The following is a 7,854-nucleotide window of genomic DNA, read 5'->3' on the forward strand; positions in this document are numbered from 1 at the left end:
CTCCATGTGAAGAACTAACTGAGAAACACTCATCATCATCACCTGTGTGCACCAGGACTGATCACAATCAAACACAATTACATCACGTGTCTGTCTCCATGTGAAGAACTAACTGAGAAACACTCATCATCATCACCTGTGTGCACCAGGACTGATCACAATCAAACACAATTACATCACGTGTCTGTCTCCATGTGAAGAACTAACTGAGAAACACTCTTCATCATCACCTGTGTGCACCAGGACTGATCACAATCAAACACAGTTACATCACGTGTCTGTCTCCATGTGAAGAACTATCTGAGAAACACTCATCATCATCACCTGTGTGCACCAGGACTGATCACAATCAAACACAGTTACATCACGTGTCTGTCTCCATGTGAAGAACTAACTGAGAAACACTCATCATCATCACCTGTGTGCACCAGGACTGATCACAATCAAACACAATTACATCACGTGTCTGTCTCCATGTGAAGAACTAACTGAGAAACACTCATCATCATCACCTGTGTGCACCAGGACTGATCACAATCAAACACAATTACATCACGTGTCTGTCTCCATGTGAAGAACTAACTGAGAAACACTCTTCATCATCACCTGTGTGTACCAGGCCTGTTCACAGTCAGGATTCTGGGTTTGATTCAATATCACAGATGATACTCTGTACACAAACCCCACAGCAGTCTGAATCTGTCCACACGTCACATTAATATTCTCCATCATCAAACTCTGAAAATAAAAGAGAAATATTTTAAATCACACAGCTATTTATTGCAAGTGGCAACTGTGTTAACCAATATTGTTTAAGTAAGTAGTTGCTAACAGAAATATTTAGTCGATGCTGACAACTTATTAAACAATATCATGATGCATTTATATATGTTAAAAGGTCTCCAGTTAACAGTTGCAGCACGGACCAATTTAAGTGTAAACGATTAATAAACCAGACAACCACAAACAGGTCTTTCGAATTTATTTTTTATGCAATCTATAAAAATGTGAAATTGTGGCAAATAAATTCGTGATGTAGTGATTTTATAATCTAAAGTTATACAGCTTTCATATAAAAATACAAGTTTTTGATTGTTACTTAATTCAAAGGTGGACATTCACTCTCATATACATACATACATATATATATACAGAATAGGTGTATGTCCACCTTTGAATTAAGTAACAATCAAAAACTTGTATTTTTATATGAAAGCTGTATAACTTTAGATTATAAAATCACACCGAAACATTACACTCAAAACTGTAATGCTTTGTTAATCTGTTATGTATGACTGTTATTTGAATAGATCTGTAGATTTCCTTCCATATATCAGAATCTTGAATTAATAAAGTGTATGTTACAGTCTTGTGATGATTTCTCTGCGGTACATGTGTGTTTGTGATGATGTGTGTAAATGGTTTATAAGCACCAGCTCGTGTTGGAGATATTATGAGTTTAGCATGGTAAATGATGTTTATGTGGCCAAGTTTATTTACTGGAGACAATGAAGCAGATGCCCCGCCCCTTCTACTAAAAACAGAACTTAAATCGGTGAAGAGTTTAAAGTGAAAGCAACCGACAAATTCAGAACAACTACAATAGGAGAGAGCGTGTTACGACAGTAAGTCACTGTTTGCGAATACCATACTAATGAATGGGGAGAGCCGTAAACTGACACCTACCTGTCGCAAAAATGTCCGCGTCTTCCCTTATAAAACATTAATTAATCGTAGTGAACTCCACATAGCTCGTTTAGTGTAAAACATGTTTAGATTAGCAGGAAGACAGTCAGTTCATTAAGTGATGAGCTGTTTCCTCACAAAAGCAGTTTATGAGCGTTACGCTATTTGATGCTACGCTTGTAGGCTCCTTTGGGAGGGCTCTGGTTTAGGCGTTCACCTCGCTCGAGTCCTTTCGACACGTTTGTCCAGATTCGGATAGCTGTTATCTATTTCTCAAACATTTCCATCAGCAAAGGAATTCTTTTTCATACCAGCAATTACATTTACACACAGGTAAAACAATATTAATTGTTCATTTACAAAAATGGTGTTATTACTCGACAAAATACACATTCTTGAAAGCGAAAGTAGATTTTCAGCTAGTGAACAAGGAGCCTAGTTGTTACATTTATGTAAATATCAAAGGTGTTTTATACTTTGATTTATGTTTCTGAATGTTCTTGAGATTTCAGGGAATAAGCACATTAGCCCCTGTTGTCAAAGTTAGTATTTTAAATAATATAATAATGTGAGATTATTTACTGGACTGTTTGAGTTTAGAGGGATTGTCACCGGTTGGTGCTGTTGTGCGCAGGGTTAATGCGCATGTTTTTCTTTTTTCTGTTTGTTTATTTCTGGGGGAAGATCAGGGTTTGATTGTTTCTCTAATGTTGGAATGTGGTCTTTAGAATTTGGTTTTTGACACAATTAATTTTTTCTACTATATCAAAATGTCAAATGTTAATGTGAATGTACTATCTCTCTCCACATGGAATGTGAATGGGTTGGGGCACCCCATAAAAAGAAGGAAGGTTATTTCTTTTCTTAAACATAACAAATATTGATATAGTGTTTCTTCAAGAAACACATCTCTCCCCACAGGAAGCTGAAAAATTTAGGAAGATATGGGGTGGACATGTTTTCTTTAGTGTTGGATCAAGTAAGAGCAGGGGAGTCATTATATTGATTAATAAACATCTACAATTCAAATGTCTCAAACAGATTAAAGATAAATCAGGAAGACTCATTATTGTTTTAGCAGAAATTCAGGGGCAAAGGTTGATTTTGGCTAATATTTACGCACCTAACGCTGATGATCAGGGCTTTTTTATAGATCTTGAAGGGATGTTGCCAGCCGCTGGCACCGCTACATGATATAATATTGGGAGGAGACTTTAATCTTTTGATGGACTCAGTCCTTGATCATAGTGAAGCAAAAGCGTGTAAGCCCCCTAGAGCAACACTGACGCTTCACAGGATGTGTAAAAATCTTGGTCTTTCGGATATTTGGAGACTTTTGAACCCATCTGGTAGGGACTATACATTTTTTTCATCAGTCCATAAGATTTATTATAGAATAGATTTTTTTTATATATCCAAATCCCTTATTTCATCTGTTGTTGGTTGCTCAATAGGAAATATCTTAGTCTCAGATCATGCCCTGGTGAGTTTAGAGATGTTGCCACATATAGAGAAAAATAAATCATATAGTTGGCGCCTTAATGTAACCCTTTTGCAAAATCCTGATTTCCAACAAATGTTAAAGACTGAAATCAATGTTTATATGGAGACCAGCTGGTCCTCAGTATCCTCTGTGGGCGTGGCTTGGGAGGCACTTAAGGCGGTTCTTAGGGGTTGGATCATACTTTATGCCTCATTCATCAAAAAATCCAAAGCACAAAAACTCCTGGAGTTGGAAGGAAATATTAAAAGTACCGAGGCAGAGCTGAAGTGCAGAATGTCATCTGATGGTCTCAGAGAATTAACCTGATTGAAATACAGATATAATACTATTTTGTCACGGAAAGTGGAGTTTTGGTTATTTATGGCAAGACAGTCATACTTTGAGTCAGGTGACAAAGCAGGGAAGCTTTTGGCTAGATATATAAAGCAGAGAGAGTCTTTTTCTACCATTCCCTCAGTGAAATCTGCTGGTGGTGAAATATTTACCTCGGCCATTGATATTAATAATGCTAAAGAATTCTATCTTGATCTTTATAGTTCCACGTCTTCGTCTACTGATGAAGATACTTTGTGGAACCATTAGAACTTCCTAAACTGATGATTGAGCAAAACAACTCTCTTGATTTTGAGATAACCTTGGAGGAGCTTGAGGAGGTAATTAAGGCCTTACCTACAGGCAAGGCTCCGGGGTCAGATGGTTTTGCTGCAGAATGTTTTAAATCTTATGCTACAGAACGGGCTCCACTTTTGTTAGAAGTTTATACGGAATCATTAAAGAATGGAAAGCTTCCTCCAACCATGACACAAGCCCGGATCAGTCTGATTCTTAAAAAGGACAAAGATTCAAGCCATCTCACTTGACGCCGAAAATGCGTTTGATATGGTAGAATGGGATTATCTTTTTAAGATTTTGGAAATGTATGGGTTCGGGAGTACATTCATTGGTTGGATTAAGTTACTTTATAGACACCCGGTAGCAGCGGTACAAACAAATAGACTAATTTCAGATTATTTTACTCTGGATAGGGGCACTCGGCAGGGTTGTCCTCTTTCCCCATTATTGTTCTGTCTTGCCCTGGAGCCATTAGCAGCCACGATAAGAAAGGAGGATGATTTTCCAGGGGTGATGGAGGGAGGTGTGGGCATAAGCTTCTGCTTTACACAGATGATATTTTATTATAGCATACACCCCCCTAAAGCGGCAGATACTCTGGAAGAGGTGATTACTGCTTTTGGAAAAGGAGGGAGACAATTTTTTATTGGTGTGGTCTGTTTTTTTTTCTCTCTATTTGTTGAATTTTGTCTTTTTGTATGAACTTATTTGTTTTTGTGTGTCTGTTTATATGTGTGTATGGTGTTATTTTGTATTTGTGCACTGGGGGGTATAAAGGGTTATAAGTTGATTCCGTATGGATAATTCTGTTGTTAAATCTAATCTTGTCTTTGTTGGAATCAATACATTTTTTTAATAAAAAATACATTAATAAAAAAATAAAAAAGCAATTAGTCCAGAATGTTTTAATGAAATAAATTAAGATAACTGAAATCTCAACATACATGTGCTCAAATCAAACTGAGAATGCTTCATCACATCAGTGAAGCGGTAAATATTAATCTCATTTATTATTTAAATATTTCAGTAGTTAACTCTGTTGATATGTTCTTTAAATGATATCAGAGATTAAACACTCAGCAGAGAAATATACTGTGTAATTTACAGATTCTATTTAATTCATTTGTTTCTGGCTCTCATTTTTAAATCATTTTCCATCTTTTAGATTCGTCCAGTCCAGATGATTCTGTGATGCGGATTCTTCTGTCGGGCAGAAAGGGTTCTGGGAAAGTTCATCTGGGAACACAATACTAGGACAAAAGAAGTTTAAAGTTCACAAACAGAAGAGAAATCATGAAGCAGATGTTTGTGAGGATACATCACACATCAATGAAAACCAGGTGTGTGTGATTGATCCTCCAGATCTCTCTAAAGAGATGATTGATGATATGAAAGAGGAACTCATCGCTCTATATTCAGTCTCAGTGCCATACTGATGCTCTTGACTTTAGAGAGAGATGTGGAAGCCCTCTTCTGAAATGTAAATAACAATGTATGTGTACCTATTACACCTTAAAACTTCTAATTACAAAAGTCCTTAAAAAAAAACAAAAAAAGCAATAATATGCAAAAAGGTAAAGAATATATAACTATGTTCTGAAGTTATACAATAGTTTTGTGTGAGGAACAGACCAGCATTTGAGTCATAATTCATTTACATTTATGTTTATGTATTTGGCAGACATTTTTATTCAAAGCAACTTACAATGTGTGTTCCCTGGGAATCGAACCCTTGATCTTAACGTTGCTAACACTATGCTCTACCAGTTGAAATACAGAAACACATGATCTTGCCTTCAAAACATCATAAATCTTTGGATTTATAGATTTTCACACACTTTTATATGTTTATTGTAAGAGAACAGTTATACAATTAATGTTGTGATTTAAATGTGACTTATATTTCTCTTTTATTTTCAGAGTTTGATGATGGAGAATATTAATGTGACGTGTGGACAGATTCAGACTGCTGTGGGGTTTGTGTACAGAGTATCATCTGTGATACTGAATCAAACTCAGAATCCTGATTGTGATCAGGCCTGGTACACACAGGTGATGATGATGATGAGTGTTTCTCAGTCAGTTCTTCACATGGAGACAGACACGTGATGTAACTGTGTTTGATTGTGATCAGTCCTGGTGCACACAGGTGATGATGAAGAGTGTTTCTCAGTTAGTTCTTCACATGGAGACAGACACGTGATGTAACTGTGTTTGATTGTGATCAGTCCTGGTGCACACAGGTGATGATGAAGAGTGTTTCTCAGTTAGTTCTTCACATGGAGACAGACACGTGATGTAATTGTGTTTGATTGTGATCAGTCCTGGTGCACACAGGTGATGATGAAGAGTGTTTCTCAGTTAGTTCTTCACATGGAGAAGAGACACGTGATGTAATTGTGTTTGATTGTGATCAGTCCTGGTGCACACAGGTGATGATGATGAGTGTTTCTCAGTTAGTTCTTCACATGGAGACAGACACGTGATGTAATTGTGTTTGATTGTGATCAGTCCTGGTGCACACAGGTGATGATGAAGAGTGTTTCTCAGTTAGTTCTTCACATGGAGAAGAGACACGTGATGTAATTGTGTTTGATTGTGATCAGTCCTGGTGCACACAGGTGATGATGATGAGTGTTTCTCAGTCAGTTCTTCACATGGAGACAGACACGTGATGTAATTGTGTTTGATTGTGATCAGTCCTGGTGCACACAGGTGATGATGAAGAGTGTTTCTCAGTTAGTTCTTCACATGGAGAAGAGACACGTGATGTAATTGTGTTTGATTGTGATCAGTCCTGGTGCACACAGGTGATGATGATGAGTGTTTCTCAGTCAGTTCTTCACATGGAGACAGACACGTGATGTAATTGTGTTTGATTGTGATCAGTCCTGGTGCACACAGGTGATGATGATGAGTGTTTCTCAGTTAGTTCTTCACATGGAGACAGACACATGATGTAATTGTGTTTGATTGTGATCAGTCCTGGTGCACACAGGTGATGATGAGTGTTTCTCAGTTAGTTCTTCACATGGAGACAGACACGTGATGTAATTGTGTTTGATTGTGAACAGTCCTGGTGCACACAGGTGATGATGAAGAGTGTTTCTCAGTTAGTTCTTCACATGGAGACAGACACGTGATGTAATTGTGTTTGATTGTGATCAGTCCTGGTGCACACAGGTGATGATGAAGAGTGTTTCTCAGTTAGTTCTTCACATGGAGAAGAGACACGTGATGTAACTGTGTTTGATTGTGATCAGTCCTGGTGCACACAGGTGATGATGAGTGTTTCTCAGTTAGTTCTTCACATGGAGACAGACACATGATGTAATTGTGTTTGATTGTGATCAGTCCTGGTGCACACAGGTGATGATGAGTGTTTCTCAGTTAGTTCTTCACATGGAGACAGACACGTGATGTAATTGTGTTTGATTGTGATCAATCCTGGTGCACACAGGTGATGATGAAGAGTGTTTCTCAGTTAGTTCTTCACATGGAGACAGACACATGATGTAATTGTGTTTGATTGTGATCAATCCTGGTGCACACAGGTGATGATGAAGAGTGTTTCTCAGTTAGTTCTTCACATGGAGACAGACACGTGATGTAATTGTGTTTGATTGTGATCAGTCCTGGTGCACACAGGTGATGATGATGAGTGTTTCTCAGTTAGTTCTTCACATGGAGACAGACACGTGATGTAATTGTGTTTGATTGTGAACAGGATGGTGTTGTGATAGCAGATCCATCATATAACAGATGGACTGAACCTGTGACTGCTGTATCATCTGACAGAATCATCATCAATCACTGTGTGCAGAAACTTCATCATGAGATCTTCTGTCCCACTTCAGGGGTAATTCACTATCTCATTCATCTGAAAATCACAGCATAAGAAACCTAACAAAGGATGATTCTGTTTTCTTCTTCTCTTTGAATATTAATGCAGTACATCACAACACTAAACATAATAAACTCTTACAGCATTAAGTAATGAATGAAACATTAATGAACAGTAGAAATGATGTTCTAATGAATCTTTTATTTCA

The 7,854-nt window shown here is 37.5% G+C and overlaps 1 long non-coding RNA gene across 1 annotated transcript; it reads left to right on the plus strand.

The window, feature by feature from the left end:
* The first annotated feature begins 1,673 nt into the window (after positions 1-1,673).
* On the plus strand, positions 1,674-7,573 carry LOC127449924 (uncharacterized). The gene is made up of 5 exons (XR_007898875.1): positions 1,674-2,019; positions 4,968-5,142; positions 5,723-6,706; positions 6,801-6,985; positions 7,530-7,573. It is a non-coding gene; the product is annotated as an uncharacterized LOC127449924 (long non-coding RNA).
* Positions 7,574-7,854: the final 281 nt, after the last annotated feature.

Source organism: Myxocyprinus asiaticus, chromosome 13 (genome assembly GCF_019703515.2).
Source record: "Myxocyprinus asiaticus isolate MX2 ecotype Aquarium Trade chromosome 13, UBuf_Myxa_2, whole genome shotgun sequence".
Taxonomy (NCBI): Eukaryota; Metazoa; Chordata; class Actinopteri; order Cypriniformes; family Catostomidae; genus Myxocyprinus; species Myxocyprinus asiaticus.